The following is a 24,440-nucleotide window of genomic DNA, read 5'->3' as shown; positions in this document are numbered from 1 at the left end:
GGCTCTGGGGCGGCACGGTGGTTAGCACTGCTGCCTCACAGCGCCAGAGTCCCAGGTTCGATTCCCGGCTTGGGTGACTGTGGGGAGTTTGCACTTCCTCCCCGTGTCTGCGTGGGTTTCCTCCGGGTGCTCCGGTTTCCTCCCACAGTCCAAAGACGTGCAGGTTAGGTGGATTGGCCGTGCTAAATTGCCCCTTAGTGTCCAAAAGGTTAGGTGGAGTTACTGAGTTACGGAGATAGGGTGGAGGTGTAGGCTTAGGTAGGGTGCTCTTTACAAGGGCCTGTGCAGACTCGATGGGCCGAATGGCCTCCTTCTGCACTATGATAGTCATTTAGAATTTCCATGACAAAACCTTCAACTGAAGCTAACAATTGTGAAACATTTGATAGAGTTGTATCAATGTTTTGCCGTGATTTGCTGACAGCATTGGAAGGAAAGAGTTCCACAAAACAGTGAAGACTGCAATTCAGCATTTTCAAACTCCTCTGTGTGGTTTCGCTGATTTTAATGTGGCTGTGCTTGATAGTCGCTCGACAACTTCACCATTGCCGGTCTCATATCTTAAAATTAATGTTAATTGGTCCACATGACTCACATCACTATTATTATGGATTAGTATTTGGCATCTTTGACTTCTGTAATGATTTGGTTTCTGATCCACTATGCCATTGCAGCGATGAAGTCACCGTACGTTCTGTACGCTCAACACATTTGAATGAGCCCATCAGGAAATTCAGAGCTATCAGGCTCTGATTGGTATTCCCACACAGTAGTCACCTCTCAGTAGTCCTAAAATGGTGACTCCTAATTTTCAAACAGTGCCGCCCCCCCCGCCCCAGCTCTGGACTCATTCACAAGAGGAAACATCAGGTGCAATGTAACGGCCTCGCTGCACTCAACATACAGCTCGCCGCGACGCAGCGTGGCTGATAGAAGCTGGGAAAGCCCCCGTTCCCGGGATCTACCCGGCTCGCAACACCTCGCAAGATCTAACGCGATCGCGCGAGATGTTGCGATGTAAACCCCGCCCATTGTGGGCAGGATCACCTTTTAGCGAATCTACATATTAAAGCGGGACAGCTAGTGTCACTTTAATGTGCAGATTCCGGAGGTACCCGAGGTGGAGGATCTATTTCCCTCATCATGGAGACCTGGGGCGAGCGGCATGAATGGCGCCTGTGGGGGGGGGGGGTCTGCCAGGGGATTGGAGGCCCCCTAGGTGCATGTGTTGGGTAGGGTGGTATCCTGCCCAGGTGGCACTGCCAGCTTGCAGGGGCACAGCCAGGTTGGCATGTTATGCACAGTGGTGAGCTGGGGACCCACCCATGGGGCTTGAAGGCGGGGCTGGGAATCACTTCGGGGGCTCCAGAGATCCGGAGGTTACAGGAAGAGTTCCGGTTAGTGGAGCTCCTCAGTGCACAATACGGGGCTGTGTGCAGCCTCGGCCGTGGGTTCCCCGCTGAGGCCTCCTATCTAACGCGAGTGCTGTTTTAGCGAGCGCCGGGAAACACGCGGCAGAACACGCTCGCCATCAGACTTTATTCCATTTAGTTGAATCCCGCCCACCTTTTCCACGTCCACCATGTCGATACCGTTCAGGATCTTATAAACGTCAATCAAGTCACCCCCTCACCCTCCTAAACCCGATGCGGAGATGCCGCCGTTGGACTGGGGTGGGCACAGTAAGAAGTCTTACAACATCAGGTTAAAGTCCAACAGGTTTGTTTGGAATCACTAGCTTGATGATAAGCTACCCTCCGAAAGCTAGTGATTCCAAATAAACCTGTTGGACTTTAACCTGGTCTTCGAAACTCCAGTGGAAACAAGCCCGGTCTGTCCAACCTTCCCTCATGAAACAACCCGCTCATTCCAGGCATCAATCAAATAAACCTCCTCTGAACCACCTCCAACACATTTATATCGTCCCTTAAATAAGGAGACCAAAACCACACGCAGTGTTCAAAATGTGGTCTCACCAATACCCCGTACACAGAAGCATAATATTCTTGCTTTTATGTTCAATTCTTCTTGTAACAAAGGCTAGCATTCCATTAGCCTTCTTAATATTCTTTTAAATGCAGCATAGCTATTCAAAATCACTCCCTGTAGTAGCAAGTCCCACATTCTACCCACTCTCTGAGCCAATACATTTCTCCTGAATTCCCTACTGGAGTCATTAACGATGAGTCATTGGTATGTAACATTTTACATGCTGAATAACGAGAGTCCCATTTGTCCTCAACTGAGATTTCCTTCTTTATTATCCGTGGCTGACCCGCTTAACCTCGCATCTCATTGTCACTGACGTTGGCTCTTTTCAAGTTCTTTATCCGAGTAATTAGTTTGGGTTATTGGTTTAAACGATCAGGCCATGTTCTAATCCTCGTGTTACACTCCTGCTGCAGCTTCCATTCTCTGCAGACAATCAGGGACGCCTGGCAGATTGAGATGTGAGTCAACTTGCATGTTATCTCTGACGCAATGGGCCAGGAAACAGTCATTATATTCGCTAGCTCAGGACGGGTCATTCTCACTTCTTGTTTGGTGGTTTAAGTTCTCCGTCCCATGACTTTTCTTCTTGCATTTTATTATTAGTTAAGAGTGTGGTTAACACAGGGAAGGCAGCAGTATTGCCCTACATGCCCTGGGAATACTTATACTCAAAACACTGTTGCCAGAGTCCCACATAGGCTTTCCCTTTCCTAAAGGGTACTTGAGATTTGGCTGTCTTTTCATGATGATCTGGTGGCTTTCATGGGCATTGTCCAATGTGAGTCCACAAATGACCAGATATATTGAATTTAATTAATAAACTGTCATTGTTGGAATGACGCAATGGTTAGCACTGATGCCTCACGCGCCGAGGATTGGGTTCGATCCAGGCCCCGGATCACTGTCCACGCGGTGTTTGCACATTCTTCCCGTGCTTGTGTGGGTCACGCCCCAAAGAACATAGAACATTACAGCGCAGTACAGGCCCTTCAGCCCTCGATGTTGCGCCGACCTGTGAAACCACTCGAAAGCCCATCTACACTATTCCATTATCATCCATATTTCTATCCAATGACCATTTGAATGTCCTTAGTGTTGGCGAGTCCACTACTGTTGCAGGCAGGGCATTCCACGCCCTTACTACTCTCTGAGTAAAGAACCTACCTCTGACATCTGTCTTATATTTATCTCCCCTCAATTTAAAGGTATGTCCCCTCGTGCTAGACATCACCATCCGAGGAAAAAGGCTCTCACTGTCCACCCTATCCAATCCTCTGATCATCTTGTATGCCTCAATTAAGTCACCTCTTAACCTTCTTCTCTCTAACGAAAACAGCCTCAAGTCCCTCAGCCTTTCCTCATAAGATCTTCCCTCCATACCAGGCAACATTCTGGTAAATCTCCTCTGCACCCTTTCCAATGCTTCCACATCCTTCCTATAATGCGGCGACCAGAATTGCACGCAATACTCCAAATGCGGCCGCACCAGATTGTTGTATAGTTGCAACATGACCTCATGGCTCCTAAACTCAATTCCTCTACCAATAAAAGCTAACACACCGTACGCCTTCTTAACAACCCTCTCAACCTAGGTGGCAACTTTCAGGGATCTATGTACATGGACACCGAGATCTCTCTGCTCATCCACATTGCCAAGAATCTTACCATTAGCCCAGTACTCTGTCTTCCTGTTATTCCTTCCAAAATGATGTGCAGGGTAGGTGGATTGGCCACGCTAAATTGCCCCTTAAGTGGGAGAAAAAAAAATTGGGCACTAGAAATTTATTTAAAAAAATATTTTTAAAACTGTCATGGCGGGATGAAGTGGGTTTGGGTTCCGCAGCTACATTCACAGCTGGGTGTCCCTGGAGAGGGAGCTTGTAGTGTCCATGGGTACCGTTGAGACCCTCCGTGCCCGGTGGGCACTGCAGGGGCTGGAGTGCTTTATTGATCCTTTTAATTGATCCTTTTAATCACATTTCAATTTGATGCTTTAAGTTTCATTTGCTCGTTGTTTTTGTTTGAGGCGGTATCCCTTTAAGGGGCTGCCCCTTTTAATTTGTCCCTCAGTTTATTTAATTTAGTTGATTTGGCTCAATTTAAATAGTTGGAGTAGGATTGGTGGGTGCATGGTGTGGTGAACCAGGTTTTAAAATGAATTCTTGGTGTGTGAGTGTCAATGGAAATGCCCACCCCAAACCGTCCTTGAGACGATGATTGCTGGGCTGTTACAGAAGACAGAGTCGGCCATATTGCCATGGGTCTGGAGTCACAAGAAGGTCAGGCCCGGGAAGGGGGGCAGATTTCTTTCCGGAAAGGGTACCAGTGAACCAGATGGGGTTTCAAAACAATCTGATCATTTCCAGATCATTATCAGTGAGACAAGCATTTTATTCCCAATGTATTAATCAATTGAGTTTCATTTTCATCTATTGCCATGGTGGAATCTGAACCATGGCCTCGGGACATGGTTCCTGGCCTGGAGATTACCAGCATAACTTTCTACCCCCGAAAAAGGAAAGACTGACTCATGTTACAGGTTTTGCTGAGCTGGAGGGATAAATGGACAAGCTGGCGATACAGGCTGGCTGAAGTGAGTGATGGATTGACAGATGCATGATGCAGACTATAATCAACTGATGGATGGAGTGACAGAGCCAGGTTACAGGCTGGGGTAGAGTGACAGAGCCGGGTTACAGGCTGGGACAGTGACAGAACCGGGTTACAGGCTGGGACAGTGACAGAGCCGGGTTACAGGCTGGGACAGTGACAGAGCCGGGTTACAGGCTGGGACAGTGACAGAGCCGGGTTACAGGCTGGGGTAGAGTGACAGAGCCGGGTTACAGGCTGGGACAGTGACAGAGCCGGGTTACAGGCTGGGACAGTGACAGAGCCGGGTTACAGGCTGGGGTAGAGTGACAGAGCCGGGTTACAGGCTGGGACAGTGACAGAACTGGGTTACAGGCTGGGGTAGAGTGACAGAGCCGGGTTACAGGCTGGGACAGTGACAGAGCCGGGTTACAGGCTGGGGTAGAGTGACAGAGCCGGGTTACAGGCTGGGACAGTGACAGAGCCAGGTTACAGGCTGGGACAGTGACAGAGCCGGGTTACAGGCTGGGACAGTGACAGAGCCGGGTTACAGGCTGGGACAGTGACAGAACCGGGTTACAGGCTGGGACAGTGACAGAGCCGGGTTACAGGCTGGGACAGTGACAGAGCCGGGTTACAGGCTGGGACAGTTACAGAGCCGGGTTACAGGCTGGGGTAGAGTGACAGAGCCGGGTTACAGGCTGTGACAGTGACAGAGCCGGGTTACAGGCTGGGACAGTGACAGAGACGGGTTACAGGCTGGGGTAGAGTGACAGAGCCGGGTTACAGGCTGGGACAGTGACAGAGCCGGGTTACAGGCTGGGACAGTGACAGAACTGGGTTACAGGCTGGGGTAGAGTGACAGAGCCGGGTTACAGGCTGGGACAGTGACAGAGCCGGGTTACAGGCTGGGACAGTGACAGAGCCGGGTTACAGGCTGGGACAGCGACAGAGCCGGGTTATAGGCTGGGATGGAGTGACAGAGCCAGGTTACAGGCTGGGGTAGAGTGACAGAGCCGGGTTACAGGCTGGGGTAGAGTGACAGAGCTGGGTTACAGGCTGGGACAGTGACAGAGCCGGGTTACAGGCTGGGATGGAGTGACAGAGCCAGGTTACAGGCTGGGGTAGAGTGACAGAGCCGGGTTACAGGCTGGGACAGTGACAGAGCCGGGTTACAGGCTGGGGTAGAGTGACAGAGCCGGGTTACAGGCTGGGACAGTGACAGAGCCGGGTTACAGGCTGGGACAGTGACAGAACTGGGTTACAGGCTGGGACAGTGACAGAGCAGGGTTACAGGCTGGGACAGTGACAGAGCCGGGTTACAGGCTGGGACAGTGACAGAGCCAGGTTACAGGCTGGGGTAGAGTGACAGAGCCGGGTTACAGGCTGGGGTAGAGTGACAGAGCTGGGTTACAGGCTGGGACAGTGACAGAGCCGGGTTACAGGCTGGGATGGAGTGACAGAGCCAGGTTGCAGGCTGGGGTAGAGTGACAGAGCCGGGTTACAGGCTGGGACAGTGACAGAGCCGGGTTACAGGCTGGGGTAGAGTGACAGAGCCGGGTTACAGGCTGGGACAGTGACAGAGCCGGGTTACAGGCTGGGACAGTGACAGAACTGGGTTACAGGCTGGGACAGTGACAGAGCAGGGTTACAGGCTGGGACAGTGACAGAGCCGGGTTACAGGCTGGGACAGTGACAGAGCCGGGTTACAGGCTGGGGTAGAGTGACTGAGCCGGGTTACAGGCTGGGACAGTGACAGAGCCGGGTTACAGGCTGGGACAGTGACAGAACTGGGTTACAGGCTGGGGTAGAGTGACTGAGCCGGGTTACAGGCTGGGACAGTGACAGAGCCGGGTTACAGGCTGGGACAGTGACAGAACTGGGTTACAGGCTGGGACAGTGACAGAGCAGGGTTACAGGCTGGGACAGTGACAGAGCCGGGTTACAGGCTGGGACAGTGACAGAGCCGGGTTACAGGCTGGGGTAGAGTGACAGAGCCGGGTTACAGGCTGGGACTGTGACAGAGCCAGGTTACAGGCTGGGACAGTGACAGAACTGGGTTACAGGCTGGGACAGTGACAGAGCCGGGTTACAGGCTGGGACAGTGACAGAGCCGGGTTACAGGCTGGGACAGTGACAGAGCCGGGTTACAGGCTGGGACAGTGACAGAGCCGGGTTACAGGCTGGGGTAGAGTGACAGAGCCGGGTTACAGGCTGGGACAGTGACAGAGCCGGGTTACAGGCTGGGACAGTGACAGAGCCGGGTTACAGGCTGGGGTAGAGTGACTGAGCCGGGTTACAGGCTGGGACAGTGACAGAACTGGGTTACAGGCTGGGATAGAGTGACAGAACCGGGTTACAGGCTGGGACAGTGACAGAGCCGGGTTACAGGCTGGGACAGTGACAGAGCCGGGTTACAGGCTGGGACAGTGACAGAGCCGGGTTACAGGCTGGGACAGTGACAGAGCCGGGTTACAGGCTGGGACAGTGACAGAGCCGGGTTACAGGCTGGGACAGTGACAGAGCCGGGTTACAGGCTGGGACAGTGACAGAGCCGGGTTACAGGCTGGGACAGTGACAGAGCCGGGTTACAGGCTGGGGTAGAGTGACAGAGCCGGGTTACAGGCTGGGACTGTGACAGAGCCGGGTTACAGGCTGGGACAGTGACAGAACTGGGTAACAGGCTGGGACAGTGAGAGAGCCGGGTTACAGGCTGGGACAGTGACAGAGCCGGGTTACAGGCTGGGACAGTCAAAGAGCCGGGTTACAGGCTGGGACAGTGACAGAGCCGGGTCACAGGCTGGGATAGAGTGACAGAGCTGGGTTACAGGCTGGGACAGTGACAGAGCCGGGTTACAGGCTGGGACAGTGACAGAGCCGGGTTACAGGCTGGGACAGTGACAGAGCCGGGTTACAGGCTGGGATGGAGTGACAGAGCCGGGTTACAGGCTGGGACAGTGACAGAGCCGGGTTACAGGCTGGGACAGTGACAGAGCCGGGTTACAGGCTGGGACAGTGACAGAGCCGGGTTACAGGCTGGGTCAGTGACAGAGCCGGGTTACAGGCTGGGACAGTTACAGAGCCGGGTTACAGGCTGGGATGGAGTGACAGAGCAGGGTTACAGGCTGGGACAGTGACAGAGACGGGTTACAGGCTGGGACAGCGACAGAGCAGGGTTACAGGCTGGGACAGTGACAGAGACGGGTTACAGGCTGGGACAGCGACAGAGCATGGTTACAGGCTGGGACAGTGACAGAACCGGGTTACAGGCTGGGGCAGTGTCAGAGCCAGGTTACAGGCTGGGACAGTGACAGAGCCGGGTTACAGGCTGGGGTAGAGTGACAGAGCCGGGTTACAGGCTGGGGTAGAGTGACAGAGCCGGGTTACAGGCTGGGACAGTGAGAGAGCCGGGTTACAGGCTGGGACAGTGACAGAACCGGGTTACAGGCTGGGTTGGAGTGACAGAGCCGGGTTACAGGCTGGGGTAGAGTGACAGAGCCGGGTTACAGGCTGGGACAGTGACAGAGCCGGGTTACAGGCTGGGACAGTGAGAGAGCCGGGTTACAGGCTGGGGTAGAGTGACAGAGCCGGGTTACAGGCTGGGACAGTGACAGAGCCGGGTTACAGGCTGGGACAGTGACAGAACCGGGTTACAGGCTGGGGTAGAGTGACAGAGGCGGGTTACAGGCTGGGACAGTGACAGAACCGGGTTACAGGCTGGGACAGTGACAGAGCCGGGTTACAGGCTGGGATAGAGTGACAAAGCCGGGTTACAGGCTGGGATAGAGTGACAGAGCCGGGTTACAGGCTGGGATAGAGTGACAGAGCCGGGTTACAGGCTGGGACAGTGACAGAGCCGGGTTACAGGCTGGGATAGAGTGACAGAGCCGGGTTACAGGCTGGGACAGTGACAGAACCGGGTTACAGGCTGGGACAGTGACAGAGCCGGGTTACAGGCTGGGATAGAGTGACAGAGGCGGGTTACAGGCTGGGACAGTGACAGAACCGGGTTACAGGCTGGGACAGTGACAGAGCCGGGTTACAGGCTGGGATGGAGTGACAGAGCCGGGTTACAGGCTGGGACAGTGACAGAGCCGGGTTACAGGCTGGGACAGTGACAGAGCCGGGTTACAGGCTGGGACAGTGACAGAGCCGGGTTACAGGCTGGGATGGAGTGACTGAGCCGGGTTACAGGCTGGGACAGTGACAGAGCCGGGTTACAGGCTGGGATGGAGTGACAGAGCCGGGTTACAGGCTGGGACAGTGACAGAGCCGGGTTACAGGCTGGGATGGAGTGACAGAGCCGGGTTACAGGCTGGGACAGTGACAGAGCCGGGTTACAGGCTGGGACAGTGACAGAGCCGGGTTACAGGCTGGGATGGAGTGACAGAGCCGGGTTACAGGCTGGGACAGCGACAGAGCAGGGTTACAGGCTGGGACAGTGACAGAGCCGGGTTACAGGCTGGGACAGTGACAGAGCCGGGTTACAGGCTGGGACAGTGACAGAGCCGGGTTACAGGCTGGGACAGTGACAGAGCCGGGTTACAGGCTGGGACAGTGACAGAGCCGGGTTACAGGCTGGGACAGTGACAGAGCCGGGTTACAGGCTGGGACAGTGACAGAGCCGGGTTACAGGCTGGGATGGAGTGACAGAGCCGGGCTACAGGCTGGGACAGTGACAGAGCCGGGTTACAGCCTGGGGTAGAGTGACAGAGCCGGGTTACAGGCTGGGACAGTGACAGAGCCGGGTTACAGGCTGGGATGGAGTTACAGAGCCAGGTTACAGGCTGGGATGGAGTGACAGAGCCGGGTTACAGGCTGGGACAGTGACAGAGCCGGGTTACAGTCTGGGATAGAGTGACAGAGCCGGGTTACAGGCTGGGATGGAGTGACAGAGCCCGGTTACAGGCTGGGACAGTGACAGAGCCGGGTTACAGGCTGGGACAGTGACAGAGCAGGGTTACAGGCTGGGACAGTGACAGCGCCGGGTTACAGGCTGGGACAGTGACAGAGCCGGGTTACAGGCTGGGGGAGAGTGACAGAGCCGGGTTACAGGCTGGGACAGTGACAGAGCCGGGTTACAGGCTGGGACAGTGACAGAGCCGGGTTGCAGGCTGGGATGGAGTTACAGAGCCGGGTTACAGGCTGGGGTAGAGTGACAGAGCCGGGTTACAGTCTGGGACAGTGACAGAGCCGGGTTACAGGCTGGGACAGTGACAGAGCCGGGTTACAGGCTGGGACAGTGACAGAGGCGGGTTACAGGCTGGGACAGAGTGACAGAGCCGGGTCACAGGCTGGGTGGAGTGACAGAGACGGGTTACAGGCTGGGACAGTGACAGAGCCGGGTTACAGGCTGGGATAGTGTGACAGAGCCGGGTTACAGGCTGGGACAGTGACAGAGCCGGGTTACAGGCTGGGGTAGAGTGACAAAGCCGGGTTACAGGCTGGGACAGTGACAGAGCCGGGTTACAGGCTGGGACAGTGACAGAGCCGGGTTACAGGCTGGGACAGTCACAGAGCCGGGCTACAGGCTGGGACAGTGAGAGAGCCGGGTTACAGGCTGGGGTAGAGTGACAGAGCCGGGTTACAGGCTGGGACAGTGACAGAGCCGGGTTACAGGCTGGGACAGTGACAGAGCCGGGTTACAGGCTGGGACAGTGACAGAGCCGGGTTACAGGCTGGGACAGTGACAGAGCCAGGTTACAGGCTGGGGGAGAGTGACAGAGCTGGGTTACAGGCTGGGACAGTGACAGAGCCGGGTTACAGGCTGGGACAGTGACAGAGCCGGGTTACAGGCTGGGACAGTGACAGAGCCGGGTTACAGGCTGGGGTAGAGTGACAGAGCCGGGTTACATGCTGGGATGGAGTGACAGAGCCAGGTTACAGGCTGGGACAGTGACAGAACCGGGTTACAGGCTGGGATAGAGTGACAGAGCCGGGTTACAGGCTGGGACAGTGACAGAGCCGGGTTACAGGCTGGGGTAGAGGGACAGAGCCGGGTTACAGGCTGGGACAGTGACAGAGCCGGGTTACAGGCTGGGGTAGAGTGACTGAGCCGGGTTACAGGCTGGGGTAGAGGGACAGAGCCGGGTTACAGGCCGGGACAGTGACAGAACCGGGTTACAGGCTGGGATAGAGTGACAGAGCCGGGTCACAGGCTGGGACAGTGACAGAGCCGGGTTACAGGCTGGGACAGTGACAGTACCGGGTTACAGGCTGGGGCAGTGACAGAGCCGGGTTACAGGCTGTGGTAGAGTGACAGAGCCGGGTTACGTGCTGGGACAGTGACAGAGCCGGGTTACAGGCTGGGACAGTGACAGAGCCGGGTTACAGGCTGGGATGGAGTGACAGAGCCGGGTTACAGGCTGGGGTGGAGTGACAGAGCTGGGTTACAGGCTGGGACAGTGAGAGAGCCGGGTTACAGGCTGGGGTGGAGTGACAGAGCCGGGTTACAGGCTGGGACAGTGACAGAGCCGGGTTACAGGCTGGGACAGTGACAGAGCCGGGTTACAGGCTGGGACAGTGACAGAGCCGGGTTACAGGCTGGGACAGTGACAGAGCCGGGTTACAGGCTGGGATGGAGTGGCAGAGCCGGGTTACAGGCTGGGATGGAGTGACAGAGCCGGGTTACAGGCTGGGACAGCGACAGAGCCGGGTTACAGGCTGGGATTGTGACAGAACCGGGTTACAGGCTGGGACAGTGACAGAGCCGGGTTACAGGCTGGGACATTGACAGAGCCGGGTTACAGGCTGGGACAGTGACAGAGCCGGGCTACAGGCTGGGACAGCGACAGAGCCGGGTTACAGGCTGGGATTGTGACAGAACCGGGTTACAGGCTGGGGTAGAGTGACAGAGCCGGGTTACAGGCTGGGACAGCGACAGAGCCGGGTTACAGGCTGGGATTGTGACAGAACCGGGTTACAGGCTGGGACAGTGAGAGAGCCGGGTTACAGGCTGGGATTGTGACAGAACGGGGTTACAGGCTGGGACAGTGACAGAGCCGGGTTACAGTCTGGGTCAGTGACAGAGCCGGGTTACAGGCTGGGATTGTGACAGAACGGGGTTACAGGCTGGGATGGAGTGACAGAGCCGGGTTACAGGCTGGGGTAGAGTGACAGAGCCGGGTTACAGGCTGGGACAGTGACAGAGCCGGGTTACAGGCTGGGACAGTGACAGAGCCGGGTTACAGGCTGGGACAGTGACAGAGCCGGGTTACAGGCTGGGATTGTGACAGAGCCGGGTTACAGGCTGGGATGGAGTGACAGAGCCGGGTTACAGGCTGGGATGGAGTGACAGAGCCGGGTTACAGGCTGGGATGGAGTGACAGAGCCGGGTTACAGGCTGGGATGGAGTGACAGAGCCGGGTTACAGGCTGGGACAGTGACAGAACCGGGTTACAGGCTGGGACAGTGACAGAGCCGGGTTACAGGCTGGGACAGTGACAGAGCCGGGTTACAGGCTGGGATGGAGTGACAGAGCCGGGTTACAGGCTGGGATGGAGTGACAGAGCCGGGTTACAGGCTGGGATGGAGTGACAGAGCCGGGTTACAGGCTGGGATGGAGTGACAGAGCCGGGTTACAGGCTGGGATGGAGTGACAGAGCCGGGTTACAGGCTGGGACAGTGACAGAACCGGGTTACAGGCTGGGACAGTGACAGAGCCGGGTTACAGGCTGGGATGGAGTGACAGAGCCGGGTTACAGGCTGGGATGGAGTGACAGAGCCGGGTTACAGGCTGGGATGGAGTGACAGAACCGGGTTACAGGCTGGGACAGTGACAGAGCCGGGTTACAGGCTGGGATGGAGTGACAGAGCAGGGTTACAGGCTGGGACAGTGACAGAGCCGGGTTACAGGCTGGGATGGAGTGACAGAGCCGGGTTACAGGCTAGGACAGTGACAGAGCCGGGTTACAGGCTGGGATGGAGTGACAGAGCCGGGTTACAGGCTGGGATGGAGTGACAGAGCCGGGTTACAGGCTGGGATGGAGTGACAGAGCCGGGTTACAGGCTGGGATGGAGTGACAGACCCGGGTTACAGGCTGGGATGGAGTGACAGAGCCGGGTTACAGGCTGGGATGGAGTGACAGAGCCGGGTTACAGGCTGGGATGGAGTGACAGAGCCGGGTTACAGGCTGGGATGGAGTGACAGAGCCGGGTTACAGGCTGGGATGGAGTGACAGAGCCAGGTTACAGGCTGGGACAGTGACAGAGCAGGGTTACAGGCTGGGATGGAGTGACAGAGCCGGGTTACAGGCTGGGATGGAGTGACAGAGCCGGGTTACAGGCTGGGATGGAGTGACAGAGCCGGGTTACAGGCTGGGATTCCAGCTCCGCCTCTTGCTGGCTGCAGTCAGACAGACAGAGGAACCCTGAGCTGCTGCTGAGCTGTGTGGGTAAGTCTGCGCCAATGCGGTTCGATAAAATGCGCTAACGAACGTGATTCCAGGCTGGCAACCCAAACAGCCCCTGATCCACTGAGAGCCTCACCTCCTTTCACCACCGACCGCTTCCCGGGACATTTCCGCGTCAATTTCAATGGAAATCGACGCGATGGATTGAACCGGTGAAATTCTGCATCGCCACCAGTCCCTTGGTTAGACTTGAGATTGGGGGCTCATCACACACACACCTCACAGACAACAGGCAGACTTATTTATCGCAGTCGATATTTTCATGCTGAGGTTGGCCAATATGGATCTATTCCTGTGTGTGTTTGCCAGGACGAGTTTGTGTTAAACCATCCTCCCGGCTCCGGTTGTTTCCATGTCTTCTGAATTAAAGAGCAGAGAACATGGGCTGTTTGCAAATCGGTGACGCTTCTTGAGACAGGATGAATCAGAAATCCACCTCCCCCAAAAAATACACACACACAATAGGAATAGGGGCAGTCTTGTTGACCTTGAGGGCGAGCATTAGGAATCTTAAACCAAAATTGACACACAGACTGGTTACACTGTGCCGGAGATTGATAATCATCACACCGGCTGGTTACCTTGTGTTGGAGATTGATGAACTCAACACAGGCTGGTTACGTTGATTTGGATATTGATAAACATCACACAGACTGGTTACATTGTGTTGGAGATTGATAAACACCACACAGGCTGGTAACGTTGTGTTGGAGATTGATAAACATCACACAGACTGGTTACATTGTGTTGGAGATTGATAAACACCACACAGGCTGGTAACGTTGTGTTGGAGATTGATAAACATCACACAGACTGGTTACATTGTGTTGGAGATTGATAAACACCACACAGGCTGGTAACGTTGTGTTGGAGATTGATAAACATCACACAGACTGGTTACATTGTGTTGGAGATTGATAAACATCACACAGGCTGGTTATAATGTGTTCAGATTGATAAACATCACACAGGCTGGTTACATTGTGTTCAGATTGATAAACATCACACAGGCTGGTTACATTGTGTTGGAGATTGATAAACACCACACAGGCTGGTAACATTGTGTTGGAGATTGATAAACATCACACAGACTGGTTACATTGTGTTGGAGATTGATAAACACCACACAGGGTGGTTACATTGTGTTGGAGATTGATAAACACCACACAGGCTGGTAACATTGTGTTGGAGATTGATAAACATCACACAGACTGGTTACATTGTGTTGGAGATTGATAAACACCACACAGGCTGGTTACATTGTGCCGGAGATTGATAAACACCACACAGGCTGGTAACATTGTGTTGGAGATTGATAAACATCACACAGACTGGTTACATTGTGTTGGACATTGATAAACATCACACAGGCTGGTTACATTGTGCCGGAGATTGATAAACACCACACAGGCTGGTAACATTGTGTTGGAGATTGATAAACATCACACAGACTGGTTACATTGTGTTGGACATTGATAAACATCACACAGGCTGGTTACACTGTGCCGGAGATTGATAAACATCACACAGGCTGGTTACATTGTGTTGGAGATTGATAAACACCACACAGGCTGGTAACATTGTGTTGGAGATTGATAAACATCACACAGACTGGTTATATTGTGTTGGACATTGATAAACATCACACAGGCTGGTTACACTGTGCCGGAGATTGATAAACATCACACAGACTGGTTACACTGTCCTGGAGATTGATAAACATCACACAGGCTGGTAACATTGTGTTGGAGATTGATAAACACCACACAGGCTGGTTACATTGTGTTGGAGAGTGATAAACATCACACAGACTGGTTACATTGTTTTGGAAATTAATAAACATCACACAGGCTGGTTACATTGTGTTGGAGATTGATAAACACCACACAGGCTGGTTACATTGTGTTGGAGATTGATAAACATCACACAGGCTGGTTACATTGTGTTGTAGATTGATAAACACAACACAGGCTGGTAACATAGTGAGGAGATTGATAAACACCACACAGGCTGGTTACATTGTGTTGTAGATTGATAAACACAACACAGTCTGGTAACATTGTGAGGAGATTGATAAACATCACACAGACTGGTTACATTGTGTTGAGATTGATAAACATCACACAGGCTGGTTACATTGTGTTGTAGATTGATGAACGTCACACAGGCTGGTTACATTGTATTGGAGATTTATAGACATCACAGAGGCCGATAACATTGTGTTGGAGATTGATAAACACCACACAGGCTGGTTACATTGTGTTGGAGATTGATAAACACCACACAGGCTGGTAACGTTGTGTTGGAGATTGATAAACATCACACGGACTGGTTACATTGTGTTGGAGATTGATAAACACCACACAGGCTGGTAACGTTGTGTTGGAGATTGATAAACATCACACAGACTGGTTACATTGTGTTGGAGATTGATAAACACCACACAGGCTGGTAACGTTGTGTTGGAGATTGATAAACATCACACAGACTGGTTACATTGTGTTGGAGATTGATAAACACCACACAGGCTGGTTATAATGTGTTCAGATTGATAAACATCACACAGGCTGGTTACATTGTGTTCAGATTGATAAACATCACACAGGCTGGTTACATTGTGTTGGAGATTGATAAACACCACACAGGCTGGTAACATTGTGTTGGAGATTGATAAACATCACACAGACTGGTTACATTGTGTTGGAGATTGATAAACACCACACAGGCTGGTTACATTGTGTTGGAGATTGATAAACACCACACAGGCTGGTAACATTGTGTTGGAGATTGATAAACATCACACAGACTGGTTACATTGTGTTGGAGATTGATAAACACCACACAGGCTGGTTACATTGTGCCGGAGATTGATAAACACCACACAGGCTGGTAACATTGTGTTGGAGATTGATAAACATCACACAGACTGGTTACATTGTGTTGGACATTGATAAACATCACACTGGCTGGTTACATTGTGCCGGAGATTGATAAACACCACACAGGCTGGTAACATTGTGTTGGAGATTGATAAACATCACACAGACTGGTTACATTGTGTTGGACATTGATAAACATCACACAGGCTGGTTACACTGTGCCGGAGATTGATAAACATCACACAGGCTGGTTACATTGTGTTGGAGATTGATAAACACCACACAGGCTGGTAACATTGTGTTGGAGATTGATAAACATCACACAGACTGGTTACATTGTGTTGGACATTGATAAACATCACACAGGCTGGTTACACTGTGCCGGAGATTGATAAACATCACACAGACTGGTTACACTGTCCTGGAGATTGATAAACATCACACAGGCTGGTAACATTGTGTTGGAGATTGATAAACACCACACAGGCTGGTTACATTGTGTTGGAGAGTGATAAACATCACACAGACTGGTTACATTGTTTTGGAAATTAATAAACATCACACAGGCTGGTTACATTGTGTTGGAGATTGATAAACACCACACAGGCTGGTTACATTGTGTTGGAGATTGATAAACATCACACAGGCTGGTTACATTGTGTTGTAGATTGATAAACACAACACAGGCTGGTAACATAGTGAGGAGATTGATAAACACCACACAGGCTGGTTACATTGTGTTGTAGATTGATAAACACAACACAGTCTGGTAACATTGTGAGGAGATTGATAAACATCACACAGACTGGTTACATTGTGTTGAGATTGATAAACATCACACAGGCTGGTTACATTGTGTTGTAGATTGATGAACGTCACACAGGCTGGTTACATTGTATTGGAGATTTATAGACATCACAGAGGCCGATAACATTGTGTTGGAGATTGATAAACACCACACAGGCTGGTTATATTGTGTTCGAAATTGATAAAGACCACACAGGCTTTTTATATTGTGTTGGAGATTGATACACATCACACAGGCTGGTTACATTGTGTTGGAGATTGATAAATACCACACAGGCTGATTACATTGTGTTGGAGATTGAGAAATACCACACAGGCTGGTTATATTGTGTTGGAGATTGATAAACATCACACAGGCTGGTTATATTGTGTTGGAGATTGATAAACATCACACAGGCTGGTTACATTGTGTTGTAGATTGATGAACCGCACACAGGCTGGTTACATTGTGTTGGAGATTTATAGACATCACACAGGCCGATAACATTGTGTTGGAGATTGATAAATACCACACCGGCTTTTTATATTGTGTTGGAGATTGATACACATCACACAGGCTGGTTACATTGTGTTGGAGATTGATAAACATCACACTGCCTGGTTACATTGTGTTGGAGATTGATAAACACAACACAGGCTGGTTATTTTGTGTTGCAGATTGATAAACACCACACAAGCTAGTTACACTGTGTTGCAGATTGATAAACACCACACAGACTGGTTACATTGTGTTGTAGATTGATACACATCACACAGTCTAGTTACATTGTGTTGGAGATTGATAAACACCACACAACCTGGTTACATTGTGTTGGAGATTGATAAACACCACACAACCAGGTTACATTGTGTTGGAGATTGATGAACGTCACACAGGCTGGTTATATTGTGTTGGAGATTGATAAACATCACTCTGCCTGGTTACATTGTGTTGAGATTGATAACATCACACAGACTGGTTACATTGTGTTGGAGATTGATAAACACCACACAGGCTGGTTACATTGTGTTGGAGATTGATAAACATCACTCTGCCTGGTTACATTGTGTTGAGATTGATAACATCACACAAACAGGTTACACTGTGTAGAAGATTGATGAACGTCACACAGGCTGGTTACATTGTGTTGGAGATTGATAAACATCGCACTGCCTAGTTACATTGTGTTGCAGATTGATAAACATCACACAGGCTGGTTACACTGTGTTGAGATTGATAAACACCACACAGGTTGATTATATTGTATTGGAGATTGATACACATCACACAGACTGGTTACATTGTGTTGGAGATTGATAAACATCACACAGGCTGGTTATACTGTGTTATAGATTGATAAACATCACACAGGCTGGTTATACTGTGTTGAGATTGATAAACACCACACAGGTTGATTATATTGTATTGGAGATTGATACACATCACACAGACTGGTTACATTGTGTTGGAGATTGATAAACATCACACTGCCTGGTTATATTGTGTTGGAGATTGATAAACATCGCACTGCCTAGTTACATTGTGTTGGAGATTGATAAACATCACACAGGCTGGTTACATTGTGTTGGAGGTTGATAAACATCGCACAGGCTGTATGCATTGTGTTGGAGATTGATACACATCACACAGACTGGTTATATTGTGTTGGAGATTGATAAACATCACACTGCCTGGTTATATTGTGTTGGAGATTGATAAACATCACACAGGCTGGTTACATTGTGTTGGAGATTGATAAACATCACACAGGCTGGTTACATTGTGTTGGAGGTTGATAAACATCGCACAGGCTGGTTACATTGTGTTGGAGATTGATAAACATCACACAGGCTGGTTACATTGTGTTGGAGATTGATAAACATCACACAGACTGGTTACATTGTGTTGGAGATTGATACACATCACACAGGCTGGTTACGTTGTGTTGGAGGTTGATAAACATCACACTGCCTGGTTACATTGTGTTGGAGATTGATAAATGTCACAGAGGCTGGTTACATTGTGTTGGAGATTGGAAAACATCACACTGCCTGGTTACATTGTGTTGGAGATTGATAAACATCACACAACCTGGTTACACTGTATTGCAGATTGATAAACACCACACAGACTGGTTACATTGTGTTGGAGATTGATAAACACCACACAACCTGGTTATATTGTGTTGGAGATTGATAAACACCACACAGACTGGTTACATTGTGTTGGAGATTGATAAACACCACACAGGCTGGTTACATTGTGTTGGAGATTGATAAACATCACACTGCCTGGTTACATTGTGTTGGAGATTGATAAACATCACACTGCCTGGTTACATTGTGTTGGAGATTGATAAACACCACACAGACTGGTTACATTGTGTTGGAGATTGATAAACACCACACAGGCTGGTTACATTGTGTTGGAGATTGAAAAACATCACACTGCCTGGTTACATTGTGTTGGAGATTGATAAACACCACACAGGCTGGTTATATTGTGTTGGAGATTGATAAACACCACACAGGCTGGTTATATTGTGTTGAGATTGATAAACACCACACAGGCTGGTTACATTGTGTTGGAGATTGATAAACACCACACAGGCTGGTAACATTGTGTTGGAGATTGATAAACACCACACAAGCTAGTTACACTGTGTTGCAGATTGATAAACACCACACAGACTGGTTACATTGTGTTGTAGATTGATACACATCACACAGTCTAGTTACATTGTGTTGGAGATTGATAAACATCACACAAACAGGTTACACTGTGTAGAAGATTGATGAACGTCACACAGGCTGGTTACGTTGTGTTGGAGATTGATAAACACCACACAGGCTGGTTACATTGTGTTGGAGATTGATAAACATCACACAGACTGGTTACATTGTGTTGGAGATTGATAAACATCACACTGCCTAGTTACATTGTGTTGGAGATTGATAAACATCACTCTGCCTGGTTACATTGTGTTGAGATTGATAACATCACACAGACTGGTTACATTGTGTTGGAGATTGATAAACATCACACTGCCTAGTTACATTGTGTTCGAGATTGATAAACACCACACAGGCTGGTTACATTGTGTTGGAGATTGATAAACATCGCACTGCCTAGTTACATTGTGTTGGAGATTGATAAACATCACACAGGCTGATTATATTGTGTTGGAGATTGATAAACATCACACAGACTGGTTACATTGTGTTGGAGATTGATAAACACCACACAACCTGGTTATATTGTGTTGGAGATTGATAAACACCACACAGACTGGTTACATTGTGTTGGAGATTGATAAACACCACACAGGCTGGTTACATTGTGTTGGAGATTGATAAACACCACACAGGCTGGTTACATTGTGTTGGAGATTGATAAACATCACACTGCCTGGTTACATTGTGTTGGAGATTGATAAACATCACACTGCCTGGTTACATTGTGTTGGAGATTGATAAACACCACACAGGCTGGTTATATTGTGTTGGAGATTGATAAACACCACACAGGCTGGTTATATTGTGTTGAGATGGATAAACACCACACAGGCTGGTTACATTGTGTTGGAGATTGATAAACAACACACAGGCTGGTAACATTGTGTTGGAGATTGATAAACACCACACAGGCTGGTTACATTGTGTTGGAGTTTGATAAACACCACACAGGCTGGTTACATTGTGTTGTAGTTTGATAAACACCACACAGGCTGGTTACATTGTGTTGTAGTTTGATAAACACCACACAGGCTGGTTACATTGTTTTGGAAATTAATAAACATCACACAGGCTGGTTATATTGTTTTGGAGATTGATAAACATCTCACAGGCTGGTTACATTGTGTTGTAGATTGATAAACATCACACAGGCTGGTTATATTGTGTTGTAGATTGATAAACACAACACAGGCTGGTAACATAGTGAGGGGATTGATACACACCACACAGGCTGGTTACATTGTGTTGGAGATTGATACACATCACACAGACTGGTTACATTCTGTTGAGATTTATAAACATCACACAGGCTGGTTACATTGTGTTGTAGATTGATAAACACAACACAGGCTGGTAACATTGTGAGGAGATTGATACACATCACACAGACTGGTAACATTGTGTTGGAGATTGATAAACATCACACAGGCTGGTTATATTGTTTTGGAGATTGATAAACATCACACAGGCTGGTTACACTGTGTTGGAGATTGATAAACATCGCACAGGCTGGTTACATTGTGTTGGAGATTGAAAAACATCACACTGCCTGGTTACATTGTGTTGGAGATTGATAAACATCACACAACCTGGTTACACTGTATTGCAGATTGATAAACACCACACAGACTGGTTACATTGTGTTGGAGATTGATAAACACCACACAACCTGGTTATATTGTGTTGGAGATTGATAAACACCACACAGACTGGTTACATTGTGTTGGAGATTGATAAACATCACACTGCCTGGTTACATTGTGTTGGAGATTGATAAATATCACACAGGCTGGTTACATTGTGTTGAGATTGAGAAACACCACACTGCCTGGTTACATTGTGTTGAGATTGATAACATCACACAGGCTGGTTACATTGTGTTGGAGATTGATAAACATCACACTGCCTGGTTACATTGTGTTGGAGATTGATAAACACCACACAGGCTGGTTACATTGTGTTGGAGATTGAAAAACATCACACTGCCTGGTTACATTGTGTTGGAGATTGATAAACATCACACAGGCTGGTAACATTGTGTTGGAGATTGATAAACACCACACAGGCTGGTTATATTGTGTTGAGATTGATAAACACCACACAGGCTGGTTACATTGTGTTGGAGATTGATAAACATCACACCGACTGGTTACATTGTGTTGGAGATTGATAAACATCACACAGGCTGGTTACATTGTGTTGGAGATTGATAAACATCACACTGCCTGGTTACATTGTGTTGAGATTGATAAACATCACAGATGCTGGTTATTTTGTGTTGAGATTGATAAACACCACACATGCTGGTTATTTTGTGTTGGAGATTGATAAACATCACACAGACTGGTTACATTGTGTTGGAGATTGATAAACACCACACAGGCTGGTTATAATGTGTTGAGATTGATAAACATCACAGATGCTGGTAACATTGTGTTGCAGATTGATAAATATCGCACAGGCTGGTAACATTGTGTTGGAGATTGATAAACACCACACAGGCTGGTTACATTGTGTTGGAGATTGATAAACACCACACAGGCTGGTAACATTGTGTTGTAGATTGATAAACATCACACAGGCTGGTTACATTGTGTTGGAGATTGATAAACATCACACAGGCTGGTAACATTGTGTTGGAGGTTGATAAACATCACACTGCATCGTTGCATTGTGTTGCATCTTGATAAACACCACAGAGGCTGGTTACACTGTGTTGGAGATTGATAAACATCGCACAGGCTGGTTACATTGTGTTATAGATTGATAAACATCACACAACCTGGTTACATTGTGTTGGAGATTGATGAACATCACACAACCTGGTTACATTGTGTTGAGATTGATAAACATCACACAGGCTGGTTATACTGTGTTGGAGATTGATAAACATCACACAGGCTGGTTATACTGTGTTGAGATTGATAAACACCACACAGGCTGATTATATTGTATTGGAGATTGATAAACATCACACAGGCTGGTTACATTGTGTTGGAGATTGATAAACACCACACAGGCTGGTTATATTGTGTTGAGATTGATAAACATCACACAGACTGGTTACATTGTGTTGGAGATTGATAAACACACCACAGGCTGGTTACATTGTGTTGGAGATTGATAAACATCACACAGACTGGTTACATTGTGTTAGAGATTGGTAAACATCACACTGCCTGGTTACATTGTGTTGGAGATTGATAAACATCACACTGCCTGGTTACATTGTGTTGGAGATTGATAAACATCACACTGCCTGGTTACATTGTGTTGGAGATTGATAAACATCACACAGGCTGGTTATATTGTGTTGGAGATTGATAAACATCACACAGGCTGGTTACACTGTGTTGGAGATTGATAAATATCACACAGGCTGGTTACATTGTGTTAGAGATTGGTAAACATCACACTGCCTGGTTACATTGTGTTGGAGATTGATAAACATCACACTGCCTGGTTACATTGTGTTGGAGATTGATAAACATCACACTGCCTGGTTACATTGTGTTGGAGATTGATAAACATCACACAGGCTGGTTATATTGTGTTGGAGATTGATAAACATCACACTGCCTGGTTACATTGTGTTGGAGATTGATACACATCACACAGGCTGGTTATATTGTGTTGGAGATTGATAAACACCACACAGGCTGGTTATATTGTGTTGGAGATTGATAAACACCACACAGGCTGGTTACATTGTGTTGGAGATTGATAAACATCACACAGGCTGGTTATATTGTGTTGGAGATTGATAAACATCACACAGGCTGGTTACATTGTGTTGGAGATTGATAAACATCACACAGGCTGCTTATAATGTGTTGGAGATTGATAAACATCACACAGGCTGGTTACATTGTCTTGGTGATTGATAAACATCACACAGGCTGGTTACATTGTGTTGTAGATTGATACACATCACACAGTCTAGTTCCACTGTGTTGGAGATTGATAAACATCACACAGACAGGTTACATTGTGTTGGAGATTGATAAACATCACACAGACAGGTTACACTGTGTTGGAGATTGATAAACACCACACAGGCTGGTTACATTGTGTTGTAGATTGATACACATCACACAGTCTAGTTACATTGTGTTGGAGATTGATAAACATCACACAGACAGGTTACATTGTGTTGGAGATTGATAAACATCACACAGACAGGTTACATTGTGTTGGAGATTGATAAACACCACACAGACTGGTTACATTGTGTTGGAGATTGATAAACACCACACAGGCTGGTTACATTGTGTTGGAGATTGAAAAACATCACACTGCCTGGTTACATTGTGTTGGAGATTGATAAACACCACACAGGCTGGTTATATTGTGTTGGAGATTGATAAACACCACACAGGCTGGTTATATTGTGTTGAGATTGATAAACACCACACAGGCTGGTTACATTGTGTTGGAGATTGATAAACACCACACAGGCTGGTAACATTGTGTTGGAGATTGATAAACACCACACAAGCTAGTTACACTGTGTTGCAGATTGATAAACACCACACAGACTGGTTACATTGTGTTGTAGATTGATACACATCACACAGTCTAGTTACATTGTGTTGGAGATTGATAAACATCACACAAACAGGTTACACTGTGTAGAAGATTGATGAACGTCACACAGGCTGGTTACGTTGTGTTGGAGATTGATAAACACCACACAGGCTGGTTACATTGTGTTGGAGATTGATAAACATCACACAGACTGGTTACATTGTGTTGGAGATTGATAAACATCACACTGCCTAGTTACATTGTGTTGGAGATTGATAAACATCACTCTGCCTGGTTACATTGTGTTGAGATTGATAACATCACACAGACTGGTTACATTGTGTTGGAGATTGATAAACATCACACTGCCTAGTTACATTGTGTTCGAGATTGATAAACACCACACAGGCTGGTTACATTGTGTTGGAGATTGATAAACATCGCACTGCCTAGTTACATTGTGTTGGAGATTGATAAACATCACACAGGCTGATTATATTGTGTTGGAGATTGATAAACA

General features: G+C 48.7%; 1 protein-coding gene across 2 annotated transcripts in view; it reads left to right on the top strand.

The window, feature by feature from the left end:
* Window positions 1–12,801: 12,801 nt before the first annotated feature.
* Window positions 12,802–24,440, top strand: part of LOC140402410 (uncharacterized) — a 53,354-nt gene continuing 41,715 nt past the window's right edge. Inside the window, exon 1 of one of the 2 annotated variants that reach the window (XM_072490174.1) lies at window positions 12,802–12,974. The gene's annotated coding sequence lies outside the window, so the exon portion shown is untranslated. The remainder of the gene's footprint in view (window positions 12,975–24,440) is intronic. The other variant, XM_072490173.1, reaches the window with a different exon arrangement.

The sequence above is a fragment of the Scyliorhinus torazame genome, chromosome 25 (assembly GCF_047496885.1).
Source record: "Scyliorhinus torazame isolate Kashiwa2021f chromosome 25, sScyTor2.1, whole genome shotgun sequence".
Classification (NCBI taxonomy): Eukaryota; Metazoa; Chordata; class Chondrichthyes; order Carcharhiniformes; family Scyliorhinidae; genus Scyliorhinus; species Scyliorhinus torazame.
This window is presented reverse-complemented; position numbering and strand designations above follow the sequence as displayed.